The sequence below is a fragment of the Puma concolor genome, chromosome D1 (assembly GCF_028749965.1).
Source record: "Puma concolor isolate L17-30 chromosome D1, mPumCon1.1.hap2, whole genome shotgun sequence".
Lineage (NCBI taxonomy): Eukaryota > Metazoa > Chordata > Mammalia > Carnivora > Felidae > Puma > Puma concolor.
This window is the reverse complement of record NC_141676.1, coordinates 99,586,134-99,603,908: the sequence shown is the minus strand read 5'-3', so window position 1 is coordinate 99,603,908 and position 17,775 is coordinate 99,586,134. Positions and strand designations below refer to the sequence as shown.

The following is a 17,775-nucleotide window of genomic DNA, read 5'->3' as shown; positions in this document are numbered from 1 at the left end:
CAGCAAGCCAAACTTCTTGAAATGAAAATCGGATGATAAGACTCCTCTGTTGGGGTTTAGGATAAAACCCGAACTCCTTACTGTGGACTACGAGGCCCTACAGAATCTTCCACTAGAAAAGACATGGAAGTGTAAACAATAAAATTGTTTTGGCCATTGGATTAGAAAAGATTTTAAAAATAAGAATAACACCCAACGTGTGTGTGTGTGTGTGTGTGTGTGTGTGTGTGTGAGGGTGGAGTGAAACTTTACTCTTAGCCTCGGAACCTCCTGTTGGTCCAGCATTTTGAGGGAAGAGAATGTTTCAAGAAGGAAGGTGGCCTTTGGGTCAAAGGCTACTGAAAGATCAAGTAAAGTGAGGACAGAGAGCTGACCGTAGCTTTGGCCAGAATGGTTCCAGGGGAGTGATGAGTAGGGCAGCCATATTGCCAAAGAAGGCAGAGAGTGAACCTGGTGAGTGGCAATAGCAGAGAGAGAGGGTGGTGGAGAGAGAGAGAGAGAGAGAGAGAGAGAGAGATGGACAGTGAGGAGACACGAGCCTAAGGAAAACTCTGGAAGAAGCAGAGAGCTCTCTGGGGTGGGAGGGGCGCTGGCTGACTGGGGGGGTCCTGAAAGCCCAGCTGAGGAGCCAGTAGGCAGCAGGAAGTGGGAGAGAAGGAACTTCAGGAAGCCTGATATTTGCTAAATGTCCCAAGGGGATGGGGCCCAGCTTAAAACTCATTAGAAAAAAAACACAGCAAAGCGCCTGAGTCTGAGGAGTTTGGTGCTCTGTGGCAATTCCTGCTGGAGCCTTCTTAATTTCCTTGGTAAGTCAGATTGCTTTGATGACTGCCTTAGAGGAAGCACCATTCTGATAAGGGATGTCTGGTTGTGTATCTGTGTGGGGATTTTCCACAGGAAAACGAGCTGGTGATGCCAGGGCCCACAAAGGAGAAGACGAACACCTGTGTGTGTGTGTGTGTGTGTGTGTGTGTGTGTGCGTGCGCACGTGTGCGCATGGGTGCGTGAACGTGTGTGTCCTTTTCCAATCCCAGTTGGGAAGGTAGGAAGGGAGCCTAGGCACTTGCTTTTGAGCCTCTTGGATAGGAGAGCTGGGTAGGATCGGGTTGGGACTATTGTTTGGGGCTCAAAGAAAGCACAGATACTTTGAGTGTTGCTGTTTCAAAGCATGGGCATGTGGGGAGCCATATATAAGAAAACCTCTCTTTCTGCCGATCTGTGTTCCACTATTCCACTATTCCCCCACCAGCGGGAGTTCTTCCTAGTGGGACCTGGGGAAGGTAAAGTTTTTGTTTGTTTCCTTCGTGAACTTCTTCATTCATTCATTTTTTAAAAATTGATTTATTCATTAATTCAACCCTGACTTATTGACTACTCAGCCTGAGTCACTATAATTGGCATTTGGTCAGAAAATGGGAAAGTCTTAGCTCTAAGAGTGATGTTCGACCTGTTGGGATGAGCACTGGGTGTTCCACTATTCCACTATCCCACCGATACTGTGTTCCACATCCTGCTTAGAGCCCGCTGCACTTGGAAAGCCTTCTCTCTCACCCTTACTCCTGGTACGACCAGTCCCTGCTTTCAGCCAGATTTGTGTCACTGGACCGAGGATAGATGCTCACACTCCAGCATCTAGAGCAACCTCACTTCTCTGGGCCTCGGTTCCATCATCCCTACATCAGAGAGGATGAGGGCAAGCCTGACTCTTGGGGTGTCCTGGTCCTAAGTGTCCACAGGGAGCATAAGGGTGGGCGGGGCAGACAGGGTAAGCAGACAGCCCTGATATCTGCAAACATTTGTTATCCACAGGATGTTATGATCTGCCCTTTTCATGCATGGCCTCCTTCAATTTCACAATCCTATCAAGTCAGGAGCTACTCATATCCCTATTTTGGCAGAGGAGGAATTGGAGGCTTCCAAGGTGTCAAATGAGTTGCCCAAGGTTGGTGTGGCAGGCAGTGGCAGAGCTGAGTGGGAGATCGCCACCTGGCCTGGGCAGGGGGCCTGGCCAGAATCGGGGCAGGGGGCCAGGCAGAGCTGTGGCCATTCTCCACGCGTTAGCAGGGACTCTAGAGGTCACCTTGCCTCACAGATCTCTCGCTCTGCTGCCCCTGTGTTCTCTAGTTCTCCTAGGCTTGGAAACTCCGGGGATCAGAATTGCACACCACCTTTTCTCTAGGTCAAGGACTGAAAAATTAAATTCCTAAGGGCCAGGCAGTGATCACGCGAAGTGGCACATGGCTGGAGTAAGTGCAAATGTCAACTGTAGCCCCTAAGGGGAAGATCTTGCTTTTCGGGAGCTCCTCAGCTCCAGCTGTCTCTTACCTCCTGGCATCAGGGCTCAGTGTCGTCAGAACCTCCGATCCTTCAAGAGGAGCTAAAACCTCTCGACTCTTAAAAGTTGGTTCAAACCTGTTCTGAGCAGTATCTTAAAATAAGTGAATAAACAGACAACATGCATTTAAAGATAGAATGGAGCTCTGTCAGGTGGCGGAAGTCTGATCGCACCCCTGCCTTGCTCCGGGCAGGCTCGTGGTTGGTGAGTTTTCCATGTGGTGGGATAGAAATCTCTCCGAGGAGTCTTCTTCCTTACACCTTCTCCCTTCCCCCTCACCCCAGCACACGTCAGCACATTCCAGGAGTGGAGCAGACGTTGACAGGAATGAGTCCCAATTTCCGCTCTGTTGGAGGAGTTTTCTCCCTGGACTTTGGATAATAATGTGAGCTGACACCGTGCTGGCAACAGCAATCCCTTGAATTCTCATCCTTCACTCTCAAGTTTCTGTGAGAAGTTTGGAGACATGGTAGCTGGGGCAAAATGAATGTCCAACAGACATTCAAAGATGACCAACACACGGGGGAATAAGACACCATGAGCAAGAACCAGGAGAAACAGAGGCAACACAGGGTCACACGGACTCCAGATGTTGGAAGTATTGTCACAGACTATAAAACAGTTGTACTTACAGGGTTCAAAGAAATAAAAATCCAGCTCGAACACTTCAGCAGAGAATTGGAAACCATAAAGCATACAACATTTTTGAAAAAGGAATTCTAGAATGACAAATTCAACATCTGAAATTAAGAACCTGATGGATGGGTTTAATGACAGATTAGATATAGCTAAGAAGAGAATGAATCAATTGGAATTTAAGTCAGAGGAAATGGTTTAGAATATAGCACGGAGGGGCGGAAAGATAGAGGTACAGAAAGGACAACCAAAGAACAGGGGCACAAAGTGACAAGCTCTAATATATGTCTCCCTGGTGTCTCAGAAGGACATGGGGAAGAGGAGAGAGGGAACACAGAAGAAATGTTTGGATTATCCATCACTGAGGAGAGACATGAGCGTGTAGATTCAAAAAGCCTCCAGAGACAGCTGGTTTGTACCAGACACAGGAGGACTCAGTCACTCACTCGCTCAGAGGGGTCGGGAACCAATACATGGCAAATCCCTGAGCCTAGATGGGAATGGGGTCCGAGGACCGCCCCCACCCACCACCCGTGGGAGTTCTTCCTAGTGGGACTTGGGGAAAGTAAAGTTTTCGTTTGTTTCCTTCATGAACTTCTTCATTCATCCATTTTTTAAAAATTGACTTATTCATTAATTCAATCCTGATTTATTGACTACTCAGCTTGAGTCACTGTAATTGGCATTTGGTCAGAAAATGGGAAAGTCTTAGCTTTAAGAGTGATGTTCGACCTGTTGGGGTGAGCACTGGGTGTTGTATGGAGACCAATTTGACAATAAATTTCATATTAAAAAAAAAAAGAGTGATGTTCGTGCTTGGATGAAGCAAGATGTTTAAGGCAATTAGCGTCTGGGCGCTGGAAGAAAGATAGCTCCTGGAGGTCTATGATGATGGGGATCAGAGGCTGGTTTTGGGAAGAGAGGCAGTGCTATGGGAAATAATCCAAACTAGTGCCTAGGAAGTTTTTGGACCATCTGTGAAGACAGGAGTTATTTCAGGAAGAGATAATTTGGGCCCCAAATAAATTCTTTGATACTGTGAGTGAAATTTGTAGGGTTTTTGAGAACCCGACCAACTTAATGTTATTTGCAGTGTATTTATTCTCCTTTGTCGGTAAAATTTGTTGTAATCTAAGGAGCCTGTGTAAACTCTACTAAAAGGAAGAAATGGGTTTGCGTGCTGGTGTGACCCATGGAGGAAGGAGGCCCTGAAGCCACCCCTCAGAGGTACTGGTGGCAGTGAGCACGAGCGGGGGCAAGCCACGGTAACCCTTTCGGGGGGCAAGGCAGGACTATTTGAACAGCTCTCCCACCTGGAGGTTTGGGAAGGCTGAGAGCACTTAAGCCACATGCAGACTTGAACATTGGCTCCCTCTATGGCTCTCAACTCTTTTGGGGTCACAGGCCACTTTGCGAACATGACAAAGCCCAGTCCCAGAAAAGTGCACACACAGGCAACATTCCTTGTGCAACTTCAGGGGATTCGTGGATTCAAGCCTGAAATCCTTTGGTCTATCCACTCCTTCATCGTAATTTGGGGAAACTGGGGTCTACCTTGGGGAAGGGATTTGTCCAAATTCACACAGAGTGGCAGAGCGGGGACTCTATCCCAAGTGTCTGGACCTTGGTCTGGTGCTGGTCCTGACTCACCCCCCAGCAACCTCCAGGCTGTGCAGGGTGGCACTGTACGTGTATGGGGGGCAGCTCTCTCTCTCTCTCTCTCTCTCTCTCTCTCTTTCTCATGGCATTGTGGGGGGGGGGCAGGGAACTTATCTGATTGCTTGGGGTGGAATCAGGGTCATGGGAGGGGTCTTGGAGGTCAGTACTAGCTGCTTCTTTTTTTTTTTAATTTTTAAAAATGTTTATTTAAGAGAGAGACAGACAGACAGAGTGTGAGTAGGGAAGGGGCAGAGAGAGAGAGAGGGAGACACAGAATCCAAAGCAGGCTCCTGGCTCTAAGATGTCAGCACAGACCCCGATGGGGGGGCTCAAACCCACGGACCGCGAGATCATGACCCGAGCCGAAGTCAGACACTTAACCGACCGAGCCACCCAGGCGCCCTAGTACAAGCCGCTTCTTAACCCAGAAGGCACTGGGCAGGAGCAAAGGCTCATGGATAGAATGACATGGTGATTTAAGTGTTACCGGAGGAAGGGATTCCTACAGTCTGTTCTCTCCTCTCTCATATCAGTCTCTGGAGCGACCCAGTGCTCTGGAAACAGCTCGAAATTCCCAGGGTGACCTCTGCCTGGGCTCCCCCTTCCTCGAATCCACCAGAGCACCGCTTGGAGCCTGACTCCAGCCTCATGGGGCTAATTCCCGTCTGTTTTTCTCTCCTCTCTCTGCTGTATTTCCCTCCCTCTCGCCTTCTTCCCCCTCCGCTGCAGGGACAGAGGAGGGAGGGCACAAGCACCACGCACTAAATTCTCATTTTCTTTCAAGAAAAAATTATGATTATTGAAGATTTAATCTTTGAGTCTAAAAATACCTCCATGCAAATGCCTCTGTTCCCCCAATCCTCTTTCCTCCCCTCCTGTTATCATTCCCTTTGTTAATCGGGCCCGGTGAGAGTTGCACTGGGGCAGGTGTGGACGCCCTGGTATCTCCATGGCACAGCCGAGAAGTGGGGGGCCTGGAGGGTTGTGGGGAGGTGCGGTCAGCGCTAGTGAGGCTGCAGGAGCGGGTGCTGGGGTCTGTGATGTGTGCTGCTTGCTCTAGTCCTCGTGTGCTGCGGGTGGGGCAGTGAACCAGCCTCAGCCTCTCCCTCCTGAATCGGTGAGCAGTTTCCAAAAACACCGAAGCTCTGAGGCAGACTTCTCCCTCTTCCCGGCGAATGTGTGATTTGGAGCCTATTGATTCCATTTGCCAGAGCATTTTCCTTAAATATTTTTTGAGTCTAATGCACACCGTCCGTGCGCCCGTAATGGCCCTAGCTAGCCTTGTTTTTCTGCGAAACCAATAAAGCAATTTGGACGAGCTGAAATTGAACTCAGAGGCATCAGGAGAGGGTAGCTGGAGATGTGGGCAGGGAGAGAGGAATGGGCTCGAGGTAGAGGAAGGGCCAGGAGGGGGGGGAGAGGCAGGACTGAGGATACAGACGGAGGATCCCCTGTGGATACAGATAGATGGGCAAGAACAGAAAAGTGGAAGGAAATTAGACAAGGAAGGGGATAAGGAAACACAGCAGGGAAAGAGGGAGAAAGGAAGGCAGAGGAAAGATGAAAAAAGGTATTATGACCAGCTTGCAATTTTGTGTGACCTTGGGGACTGGGTGAGTTAAGTCCACGGATGACTCAAATTACTGCGGAGTTTCCAGTTCTAATCTCTTCCGGCTCTCAGGCAACCTTTCATGAAAAAGCAAAATGGGCATGTGTTGGACAGTGCTGTCTGCTCCTCCAGCATCCTGTCACCCCTCTTTCACTGTGTACATACAGCCTGTCACTCGGGTAGGACGGAGCTCCTGAGTTAGTAGGGACCAACTGGCTTAAGCCAACCACAGTATTCCTGCCCCCACCCCCACCCCAGGATTGGCTGAGGAACAGGCATGCCACCCAGGACCACGCCCATCAATGCATAGCATTCTCCTGGCCTTGGTGATTGGCTCAAGGGCTATCTTGTCATTGAAGTGGGTCCAATCAGAGAGAAAGTTGAAAGTTTCGTTAAAAAGTAGGGTAGGGGGGCGCCTGGGTGGCGCAGTCGGTTAAGCGTCCGACTTCAGCCAGGTCACGATCTCGCGGTCCGTGAGTTCGAGCCCCGCGTCGGGCTCTGGGCTGATGGCTCAGAGCCTGGAGCCTGTTTCCGATTCTGTGTCTCCCTCTCTCTGCCCCTCCCCCGTTCATGCTCTGTCTCTCTCTGTCCCAAAAATAAATAAACGTTGAAAAAAAAAAAAAATTAAAAAAAAAAAAAAAAAAAAGTAGGGTAGGAAAAGCCTTTCATCTCCTCCTGGTTTATGAAAAAGGAAGCATGGCATCTCAGAGCTGTTGGCAACCATTTCACCACCATGAAAGGATTCAGTCTGGGAATGAAGCTGCTATATTAGGAGGGCAGAGTGGAAGGAATCCCAAAGAGATGGACATCCCATGGGCCATCACAGACCTCTGGATCAAACTCGTCCTGGAGCCAACATTTCCTCTGGACACTCCAATTACCCGAGCCCGTAGCTCCTTACTGGTTCAGTGACTTTGAGCTGGATTGTCTGTTACATAGAGTTGAAAGTATACTAACCAATGTAACAACTGAATTTGATCCCTTCTGTTCTTCCAACTCATGAAAAGAATAGAGACTCCACCTCCTGGATGATCAGGTCCTTCCTACTCAGCAAGGGAAACACATCCTCTCCTGATGAGCCCTAAGAGCAGCTTTCAGCTGCAAGTACAGATTCCCCAGCTTGGCAACCCAGACTCACCTTCCACTGCCTCCCTCTGTGTCCCCCACTGCTAGCCAGACTCAGCCCCTCGCCATTCTCCGAGCGTGCCCACACCTCTTCTTATCTGCACGCCTGCTTTTAGATGTCCTCTTTGCTTACAACACCCCCTCTCACTTTGATCTGTTTGTGTGTCACTCATTTTTCAAGCCCTGCTTCCGGGCCACCCATAGAGCCTTCCCTGACTTTAACAAACCATTGGACCCATTCCTGGTAAGGCTTCATCAGAATCTACACCAAGTAGGAGTGGGAAGTGGCCAGGGAGAACGTGTGGTTTGAAAAACCATAACCCGCGAGCGGGCCTAGCGTTTCTGTACATAAAACCGCCGAGAGTGAAGTTGAAAAACTGTTCTTGACTGGTGGAATTATATGGTGGGTAGCAAGAGAAAGCATTGTTGGGGTCACGGGTTAAAAATTATGTTGAGAACTAGCAGGCTAATTGATGAGTCTTCTTTCTTGGTTGACCTTCCAAGGGCCTTCGTACCTTTCTTGTGGCACTCTCTGGGTCCTGCCTTAGGCTGCAGTTATTTGTATATTGACCTCGTTCCCCTGCTGGGTCATAGAACCGTTGGCTGCCCGGGACCCTGGGATGTCGCGGGCCGCAGAGATTCACCACTTCTCCATGGAGATGCACACCAGCGATGGGGTTCATCTATACAGTGCGGTTCCAAGATTATTTTTAAAAATCTGGCTTGGAGAGCTGTCGCCCCTCACCTTTCTTTTCTACTCAGGAAAACGCAGAAGGAAAGGAATGACTTGGAGCAAAGAGGTCATCGCATGGCTTTTTAAAGACCTTAGTAAACTGTGGTCTTGGCCGCCTCGTCTGTAGAGATAAAACGCTCTTCTCCATTTACGAAGCAACTCTTTACATTTTAAGAACAAAGCTTGGAGGTCTGCGCGTGCACAGAGTTTAGCACAGGGTGCGGTGGGGAGACATACAAGAGGGACCTCCCTGCCCCATAGGAGGGAGACAAGGAAGGCTCTCTGGGCTCTGTAGGAGGGGTGCAGGGAGCCGTGAGCATCCCTCATTCTCCACGTCACTCTCCCTGGGGTCAAATCCAGAGCAGGATGGGTGATGGAGAGATGTTCCTGAGAAAGTGTGGGGAGCCTGAAAATACCAGGGTTCATGCCCTGCTTTCCAAGTGCAGCCCGAGGAGAGGACCAGCCTTCCAGAGTCTGGCTGCAGCTTCCGTCCAGGGAGGTGTCCGGGGTGGGTTTGAGTCAGTGCTCCCGGTGGGGCGTCCTGTGTCCTGTAGAGGGTCTCAAAGCGGGGCGTTGCAGAAGTGCAGAAAGGATTGATGGTAGGAGGCCTGAGGTCGGGATGAGGTGGTCACATGCCTGGAGGTCATGGCAGTGGCCTGGGCCTTCATCGGGGAGTGCAGCTGGGATGTCAGGAAAGGTCAGGTGGGGCCAGGGGACACTTAGTTGAAACCAAGGACAGGTGGCCTGGAAGTTATCTCACGAGGCTGGCAATGACCCAGAGGACAGCAGGTGTGTACTAGGAGCCCCTCCCCCAAGGGCATCTAAGGAAGGAGGATGGAACGTGGAGGCTCTTTGAAGCAAAAGAAATGGTTCTAAAAGGGGCTTTGATTCTTGATGGACTATTTACAAGAGAAAGTTTTAAAGACTTAATTTTTTTATTATCTGTTTAATGTTTATTGATGTAAACATTTTTAATTTTATTTAATTTTTAATTTTGGATGTTTATTTTTGAGAGAGAGAGAGAGACAGAGCGCACGCGGAGGAGGGGCAGAGAGAGAGGGAGACACAGAATCCAAGGCAGGTTCCAGGCTCTGAGCTGTCAGCACAGAGCCTGACTCGGAGCTTGAACTTGTGAATTGTGATGTCATGACCTGAGCCGAAGTCGGGCGCTGAGCCACCCAGGCGCCCCTTAAAAGAGAAAGTGTTAAAAGTAGTTACTACTTCCTGGTATGTTGATCTCTTCTACCGCCCCTCCGTCTCACCCCCCACCCCCCAGCCCTCCAACTACCAACAAGAATGGAGAACGTGGATCAAGAAGCAATTGGGGAGGAGTAACAAAGTTACTTGGTTTTGCCCATTGAGTTGTTGTTATAAACACCACACTTTGCTGCCGTAATCACAGTTTTGGGAAGAGATATGCAAGAGAAAGTCGGGGTGCTCAGGGAATGTGTGTTGAGAGATCTGACCTAGTTTGGGACATCAGAGAGGGCTGCCTGGAGGAGGTGAAACTGCCCAGAGTTAAAAGTGAAACTCCAGGGGCGGGGGTTTGGTAGGAGTTAGTGGGTTGCAAAAGGAGGGCAGTGTTCCAGGAAGCGGGTGTCCCTGGCTTCTTCACCCCATGTGAGGGCTCCACCACTCCCCTGGGGCCGGCTGCCTTAGTCAGTTGTCTCCGCCTCCTGGCCACAGCCTGGAGAAACGGGATGTCTCCCAAAGACCCAGGGGCCTGCTTGAAGGCCCTTTGCCAGAAAGGCGAGCAGGTGCAGAGAGAGCCTAGGTCTGAGCCTCTGGCCAAGCAGCCTGACTGCTTGTCCTCCTGGAGACTTTGGCCCCAGCGTCTCAGCCGGCCACAGCCCCCAGCACCCTGAGGGGGCTCCCGGGTGCCTTTGCTTTCTGAGCAGGGCTGGGGCCAGGCACCTCGCAGCCTCCACACCCCCTCTGCCAGTCCATATGCAGGGCTGCTCAGCCGGGAGCCGGTGCGTGGTGTTGGCTGCTCCACTTAATGGTCAGGGAAGGAGGCAATCGTGTACCCATCTGCCAGCTGGGAGCTTGTGTGGAGGAAACCCATTAGTGGCCGCTGCTCAGGTGCCAACCTCAATTAGCCCGAGTAGGAACAAAAGGCAGCAGGCAGAGTGGAGCTAAGGCTTCCTTTCCACGGCCCCGGGGGGATAGATAGCAATTTGGGGGGGGGGGCGGTCCGTGAATGAGACAAAGAGAAAGGCAGGTATTCAGCCTTCTCCTTGCTCCTGGTTTGAAGGGAAATGTTCTAGATCAGAATCAAAACCACAGGACAGGAAGTTCTCTTTCACTGAAAGCATCTGGACCGAGGCTGAGAGCAAATGGACTGTCGTTAAAGAGGTTAGAGGAGGGCTTACCAGGAAGCTGATTCTCAGAACGGTAGGGTAGGGGTGGGGTGGGAAGATGGCTGAGGCCTGGACTGGCCTCAAACCTTCAGGGGCCAGTCCTGCTAGTGAGCCTGGCTGGGAGAGCAGGGGGAGGGAGTTCTGGAGAGGGAGCCACCATGCTGATGCCTCGTGTAGGGTGTGTGGGAGTCAAAGCCATGGCCCAGGCTTTCCTGGAAGAACAGAGACCCCTAAACAGACCTTCCAGAGCCCCGTGGGCACGTTAGAAACAGCAGGCTGGGTCCTGGCTGCTGGGGACTAATTTCCCCCTAGATTAGCATCCTTTTCATGATGCCTACCCCTCATAGAAGGTCCAGGGACAGGGCTGCCAGACAAAACGTAGGATGCCTGGTTAAATGGGAATTGCAGATAAGCAATAAATAATTGCTTAATGTAAGTCTATCCCAGCAATGTGTGGGACAGACTTATACTCCACCATTATTCATCCTTTATCTGAAATTCAAATCCCACTGGGTTTTTTGTGTTTCTATTTGCCAGATCTGGCAGACTTTTAAGGGGTTTTGTGTGTTTGGTTGGTTTTTTTTCCAGAGAGTGATGTGAGGGTCTGCACCCAGTCTTAGGGAAGCAGGCAACAGTGTTCTGACTCCCAGTTCTCCCCCTGGGCCCATCCTGGGGGCACGTGGACTGTGGGATGTAACCCAGGACCCTGGCCGTGGTCACTGTGGGGAAATGGCTTCATCAGCTATATGTTCTGAGCTCAGGCTGGCAAAGGAGGTTTGGGGGAGGAGACGCTGAGGCAGGAGCAGGGGAGAGGCCCAGGCCCCTTCCCCAACCCGGCAGAAAGGGAGTCAGAGCACCTTTTGGATTCCTCCGGCTCCTTGCTGGGCGGCTCTCCCCTCCATTAGCTTGTCTGGCCTCCCTGAGTCGGAGAGAGAGGAGGTATTATTCCCAATCAGACTCCTTTTTACTCTGATGAGGGGAACGCTCAGCATCTCTCACTGGGCTCTTATAAGCTCTTAGAAGCAGTGGCGTTGGCCTTCCTGGCATGGGGGCCCTGGCCTCCAGCTTCTAAATCTTACTTCCTGGAAGCCCGGGAGCCTTGTGGAGCAGGAGTGAGACAGGATAAAAGGAAACATCAATGTTCCAGTGCTCTGCCCCTGACACATTTCGAATGGGGAGCTGAGTGTTTCTGAGTGCCCTGGCTGGGGCACTCTGGAAACTTGTTCTTTCTCCTTGGCCCCCCATCTCCCTAGGGCAAAGGCTGCAATTCATGAAAATAGGCCACGGGGCTGGAGACATGGGGTTGGAGTCGGGCAGCTCCTCATCAGGCCTCTGGAGGAGACCCCTCAAGAGGGCTGATGATGCCAGGAAATCACAGACCTGCAGAGTTCATTATACATCCCGTCGGGGTCTGCCCCAGACGCACTTAAACACATGTCTCTCCCTGGGGTCGCTCCCTACGGTTCATGCTCTGGGCTCTGGCCCATCTGGTTTTAAATGAACAAAACGATGGGACCACAGAATCTTCCTCGGGAGAAGATTCTGGAGGCAAACCACCCTCAGCAGGATAGGTTTGCTCCTGACCGCCAGCAGCCACTCTGTGATTTTCTTTCTTTTTTCTTTTTCTTTTTTTTTTTTTGGATCCTACATATCCTTTCCTGTCCCCAACCTGGATAAGCCTCCGCTGCCTCTGGGCCAATTCCTAATCCCCAATTTCCTCCAAACTGCTAAAAATGGATGTCTTTTGCTGCAATTGTTTGAGGTTAGCTACACTTGGCTCCGGGGCCGCCCTTGCCCCTTCCACCCCACCTCCCTCAGCCCTCCGACCCCGGGCCTGTGGATGTTTCGGGTTTCCTGGGTGTGTCTGCCGTTCCCCTGGAACAGACCAGCCGCTTCCTTCCTTTTCCCTTTGTGCTCACCACACGTCTCCTTTCTCAGAGGGCGTTTGTCGTTCCTACAAGATGTCTTACGGTCTTTTGATTTGACAATCTTTCTTCAGTGCATGCCCTCAGCTCCACTTTCTGCCCATTTCCATATCCTAACTCAAATGGCCAGGTTGCTCCGGGCAGCCCCGGGGAGTATCACTCATTCATCGTGACCACACGTTCTCTGAGAACCAGCCGATTGGAGGGGCCCTAGGTTTATCGACACTCAGGGTGGATCTGGATGGAACAGAGAAGTCAAATTCTAGCGGCCACCCCCACCCTCGTGTTACCGATCCTGGGGCGTCAGCCTAAACTGGGTGCTACTGGAAATGCGTGGGCTACACAGAGCTTAACCGACTGAGCCACCCAGGCGCCCTGGGCTACCGAGAACCGTCTGGAGCTGACAAGTACACCCTGTAGGCAGTAGAAGCCCATGGCCACGTACACTGATCAGCTGCTTGGGGTCTCGGGTGAGGCCTCAAAAGGGTATGTTCAAGCAGCAACTGCTGACCGATCCCTCGGTCACCTTTTGGGGAGGATGCCCAATTAGCTGCTGGCCTCTGGCTTTGCTATGTGGAGATGGAGTGTGCATTTGGGGCGGGAGCTAGAGGAGAGGCCAGGCCGTGCCCTGGCCTTAGCTCTCAGCTCCTCCCCCATGCAGCCCTTGCCGTTACCTCTAAGTGCGTCAGGAGCACATATCAGTTCGAATGAGTGACAAATGATGACTGCCTGGGGCACCTGCAGATTTCTGCAGATCTCTGGGGATTCCAGTGCCCCACTTCCTTACTGTGTAATCTCGGGCACCCCTTTTTCCTCTGTTGTCTCTGCTAGGTCCAGGAGTCAGGCAGGCTTCAAGAGAAAATCCTCCCGTGCCTGGACACCCTCACCCACCTGCCCCCCCGAGACACATCCCCACGCATGCCTCCCTCCCAGCCAGCCACAGCAGCCCCCAAGAGCCGCCTGCCAGTGCTGCTCTCCCCAGGTCCTTGTAACCTTCTCCGGTTAAGGGCAGTGGGTGCCCTGGGGCCCTCATGAGGTCTCTCTGGAAGCATGGGACATGGTGGCCCGTCCCTCCACTTAAAACCTCTTGTTGAATAAACGTGTCTTTTGATTCTCTTCTTCCTTCTGTGGCTGGACTCTCTCTTCTTGACTCTACTGTCTATCCCCTGTGCGCTCCAAGCATCAGACATCGTTTTATACCCATTTACTCATTTATTTATTCATTTGGCAGATAACTGAGGGTCACCGACGATGGGCACGTCCTCTTCTGGGGCCCGGCTGTAATGGTGAGCAGACCCCGGCTCTCACGGAGCTTACGTCTGGTGCGCGGGTGCGTTGGAGGAGTGTGGGAGGCATGCAAGGAGCAAACTGATGTGCGCGAAAAACGCGGATAGCCAACAGCATTAAAATGCGACAGCGCGATAGGCTGCCGAGCGGCTGCTGTCGAGGGTGCTCGGGGAGGCCTCTCCACCGAGTGGCACTCCCATGGAGAGCCACAGGGCGAGGAGGGTGAAACCTGGGGCCGTCAGGGCGCAGGAGGTTCTGAGACCAGAGACCAGCAAGTTCCAAGGCTCGGAGTGGGGAGCTGGGGAGGCCGTCAGAGAAGCAGAGAGAAGGCCAGAGTGGAGCAGGGCGAGGGGGCGGCAGGGCGGTGTGCTGAGCAGGGCGTGCTCACACAGAGCTTTGCAAGCCGGGCGAGGGGTGGGCATTCGATCCTCATGGGGAAGAAGAGGCACTGGAGGGTTTGCTGCTCTGTAGAAATGGGGTCTGGTCACTGCGGGGTGGGCAACGTGCTGTGGGAAACGGGGAGCGGGCAGGAGCAAGAAGGAAGCAGGCTGCTTCTGGAAAGACAGCCAAGGAGCTCCGAGCAGGTGGAGAGGAGAGGGCACCCGGGCCTGCCTGGCATGGAGACAGGGCCCGCAGGCTGACCTGGATGGCCTGGATGGCCTGGACGTCGCACAGGAGAGGGAAGATTTGGGATTTGCCGTAAGTCACAGGACAAGTGGCTAGGCCACTTGTGAGCCCAGAGGAGGGAGGGGGAGGCAGGCTGTTTCCGAGGGAGGGGTGTGGCCTCAGTCTATCTTCACCCTGAAAACTGGACACACCTCCAGCCTGTCGCTTCATCCTCGCCATGCCCCTGACCTCTGCATTCGTCTCTCCAGCCACCCCTGGCCTTCTTTAAGCGCCTTGTCCACAAGACCCTCAAGTTCAACCTCCAGTGGCGGAGCAGGAAATCAGTTTGGGATCCAACTTCACTTCCTCCATCTGACCCCCCTTCCCACACCCAGGGAGTCCCTGCTTCCTGTCTATTTGAGCATCTAAGTGCTCCTGGGTTTTGAGCCCACTCCCCAGCTGCCCCGCCCACTCCCACCAATTCCCTTGCCGGGCCACAGGCCAAGGGATTCCTTTTTTTTCAGAGCACAAGCCTGACCATGCCATTTTCCTTCTCAAAACTCATCAATGACTCTCCTTGACCTTCAGGACGGAGTCCAAACTCTTCAGATTCCCTGCCCCATGCCTGGCTCTCCAACCCCACTCCTCACCTCGCTTGTGGCCCACCGTGCCCCAGCCAAGCCCAGCGACACAAGTAACCTAAGCCAGCTGCCTTGTGCCTGCCGGACTTCGCCCAGGACCACGGCCCTTCCCCGGAGCTCTCCTCAACTAACTGTATGCCTCCCTCATGTTCCCATCCTATCTGCCTTTCAGCAATAAGCTCGGTTAAGAACCCCTTTTTCTGGTTTATGTTTATTTATTTTTCGAGCGGGGGGAGGGGCAGAGACAGAGGGAGATACAGAATCCGAAGCAGGCTCCAGGCTCTGAGCTGTCAGCACAGAGCCCGACGTGGGGCTCGAACCCACGAACCGTGAGATTATGACCTGAGCCGAAGTTGGACGCTCAACCGACTGAGCCACCCAGGCGCCCCAGGACCCCTTCTTAGAAGCCTTCCTGAAGCCTCCTCACCCTGTCCTAGGGAAAACCCAGCCCTGGGATAAGCTGAATGCGCCCCAAATCATGCACTAGAAGGGCTCTGGCTCCTAGTCACCGACCTCAGGTAACGGGGCGGGTAGAAACCCCTACCTCTCTTCCGCCTCCCCGGGCTCTCCACCATTCAACCAGGCAGCGAGGCTGACTAATTCTGACTCCTAAGTTCGTTCCAGGCAGCTTCTGTTTCTATTTTATAGATGAGGAAACTTGTTCTGCCCACTGACACTTTCCACGGGTGCACACGCCCCCCACGGTCATGAAGCAATGATTTGCGCAGTTGAAAGATGGCTGCTTCCCTTTCTTGACTGAAGGTTGGGGAGAGCAGGACTGTGTCTGCCTGGGGGGGCCGCATGTCTCAGGCACCCAGGAGCGCCTGAACGCGTACGCAGGCATGCTGTGTTTTCTGGATGAGCACGCATGCCTTTCGCAGGCTTGTTGCATCTCTGAGTCCCTTAACGAACGCTCCAGGCTCCTGCTTGTCCTCCTGCCTCTCACCCCTCACCCAGTTACCGGTCTCTTAATGCTTCAGCATCAGCCCAAATGCCCCCTCCTCCGGGCCGTCCTCCTTGACTTTCCAGTTAAGTCAGCTCTGGTTATACGCACCACGGCGCTGTGTAATTTTCTGTCCTTGCCCTTACCTGAGAGGACTTGTAAATACCCCCTTCTCTGACTGTTTGCTCACGTCTGTCTTCACTAGGCTGCGAGCTTCATGAGTCCAGGCACTGTGAGTGTTTGGTCACCCTGTGCTCTCAATGCCTGGCACAGTGCCTGGAGCACGGCAGGTGCTGAATAAATATTTGGTGAGCGAGTGGACAATCGAGAATAATGGATGAGGAAGGGCTTTGAAAACTGTAAAGTTCTGGGGCGCCTGGGTGGCTTAGTCGGTGAAGCACCTGACTCATGATTTCGGCTCGGGTCACGGTCTCACAGTTAGTGAGTTGGAGCCCCGCATCAGGCTCTGTGCTGACAGTGTGGAGCTGCTTGGGATTCTCTGTCTCCCTCTCTCTCCGTCCTTCCCCTGCTCTCTCTCTCTCTGACTCTCAAAAATAAATAAATAAACTCTAAAGTTCTACCGCTGTTTCCCAACCTTTCTTAGGCCCCCTGTCTATAACACTGGCCCTACATGGGGGTGATTCTTAAATTTGTAGGGATGGGAAGACATGGATGGCAGTCTCTTGGCAGGCAGGTGTAATTTAGACATGACCCAAAGTAAATCCGATACCTTCCCCTCCCTTGCACACACACATACAGAGCTGGGCACGCGTGCACATGCACACATCTGGGCTCTCTCTGTCACACCCAGAGGCATGGGATCTTTCCGGGTTTGTGTGGTGCTGTGTGGCAACATGTTCTGTACGTGTGTATTACTTTCTGCGGGCTGATCTTACATTGTCAGCTCCCAGAGAGAAGGAACTGGTGCCTACGAGAGTCTCTGTAAGGCTATGAGTACTTAAAGGAAGTAGACACTGAATCCGTGACCAGCTAGTAAATTGCGTTCAAAGCCTTTTTCCGTGGAAGGCAGGCAGAGAGAGTATGGATGTTACCTTGGTAGCGGACGGGGGAAGTGTTCAAGGACTTCAGTCTCCGGAGGGATCACTCCAGGAAGGCCGAGCGGAGGAGGTGAATGCCCTCGGCACTCTCCACCTTGCCTCTGTGTGGGGGACAAGTGCAGATGTGGCCGCTGCTGTGTCCCCCTCCCGGAAGTCCTGATGTTGGACGATCCCTCGACATCACGGCTCCGTTTCCCTTCCTTCCGGAGCTGGAACTCGTCCAGCGGCCTCCCTGGCAGATTTCACACCGTCAGCATCAGAAAGGGCCTCGAACACTGAGGTTGTTCCCCAACTCAGCGTGAACTCTTCCAGAGATGGGGAGCTCACTACTTTGCAGGGCAGCCCCTCCCACTGTTGGCAGCTCGTGGTCATTTCTCCTTTTCCTGAGCCAGCCGTGCCTCCTGGCCACCAGCACGTCTCTCTGAGAACCTGCATCTGTCTGCCTCTTAGAGGAAGAAGGGGGTTACTCAGCGGGGTGGCCAGCAGCTGGAGGTGACTGTGTGCGGTGCCTCCCTCCCCACTCCCCACTCCCACTGTAGGGGGGTTCCTCCTCTGTGCTCCCTCAGGCCCCGTGGTCCCTCACCCAGCTGTGACTTACCTAAATGTGCGTCACCCAGAGGATGGGTACATTTGATTGCTGGGGAAAACGACTTTTTCTCTTATGCCTTTCAGAAAGTAAGTCATGATTGGTCTAAAAATAGCCTGTGGAAATCAGAAGAAACAAACACACGCACACAAAAATGATACTAAAAATCCAGAGTACCTAATTATAGGAGAAAGGAAATGGTTTGGCAGTGATGTTTTCATATTTTCTCTGAATCAAACATTGTGCAGGGAGAGTGAAATACATTAAGCATT

The 17,775-nt window shown here is 52.4% G+C and overlaps 1 long non-coding RNA gene across 1 annotated transcript; it reads left to right on the top strand.

The window, feature by feature from the left end:
• Window positions 1-631: 631 nt before the first annotated feature.
• LOC147576922 (uncharacterized) lies at window positions 632-15,114 on the top strand. Its single transcript, XR_015240583.1, has 3 exons — window positions 632-806; window positions 13,614-13,668; window positions 14,864-15,114. It is a non-coding gene; the product is annotated as an uncharacterized LOC147576922 (long non-coding RNA).
• Window positions 15,115-17,775: the final 2,661 nt, after the last annotated feature.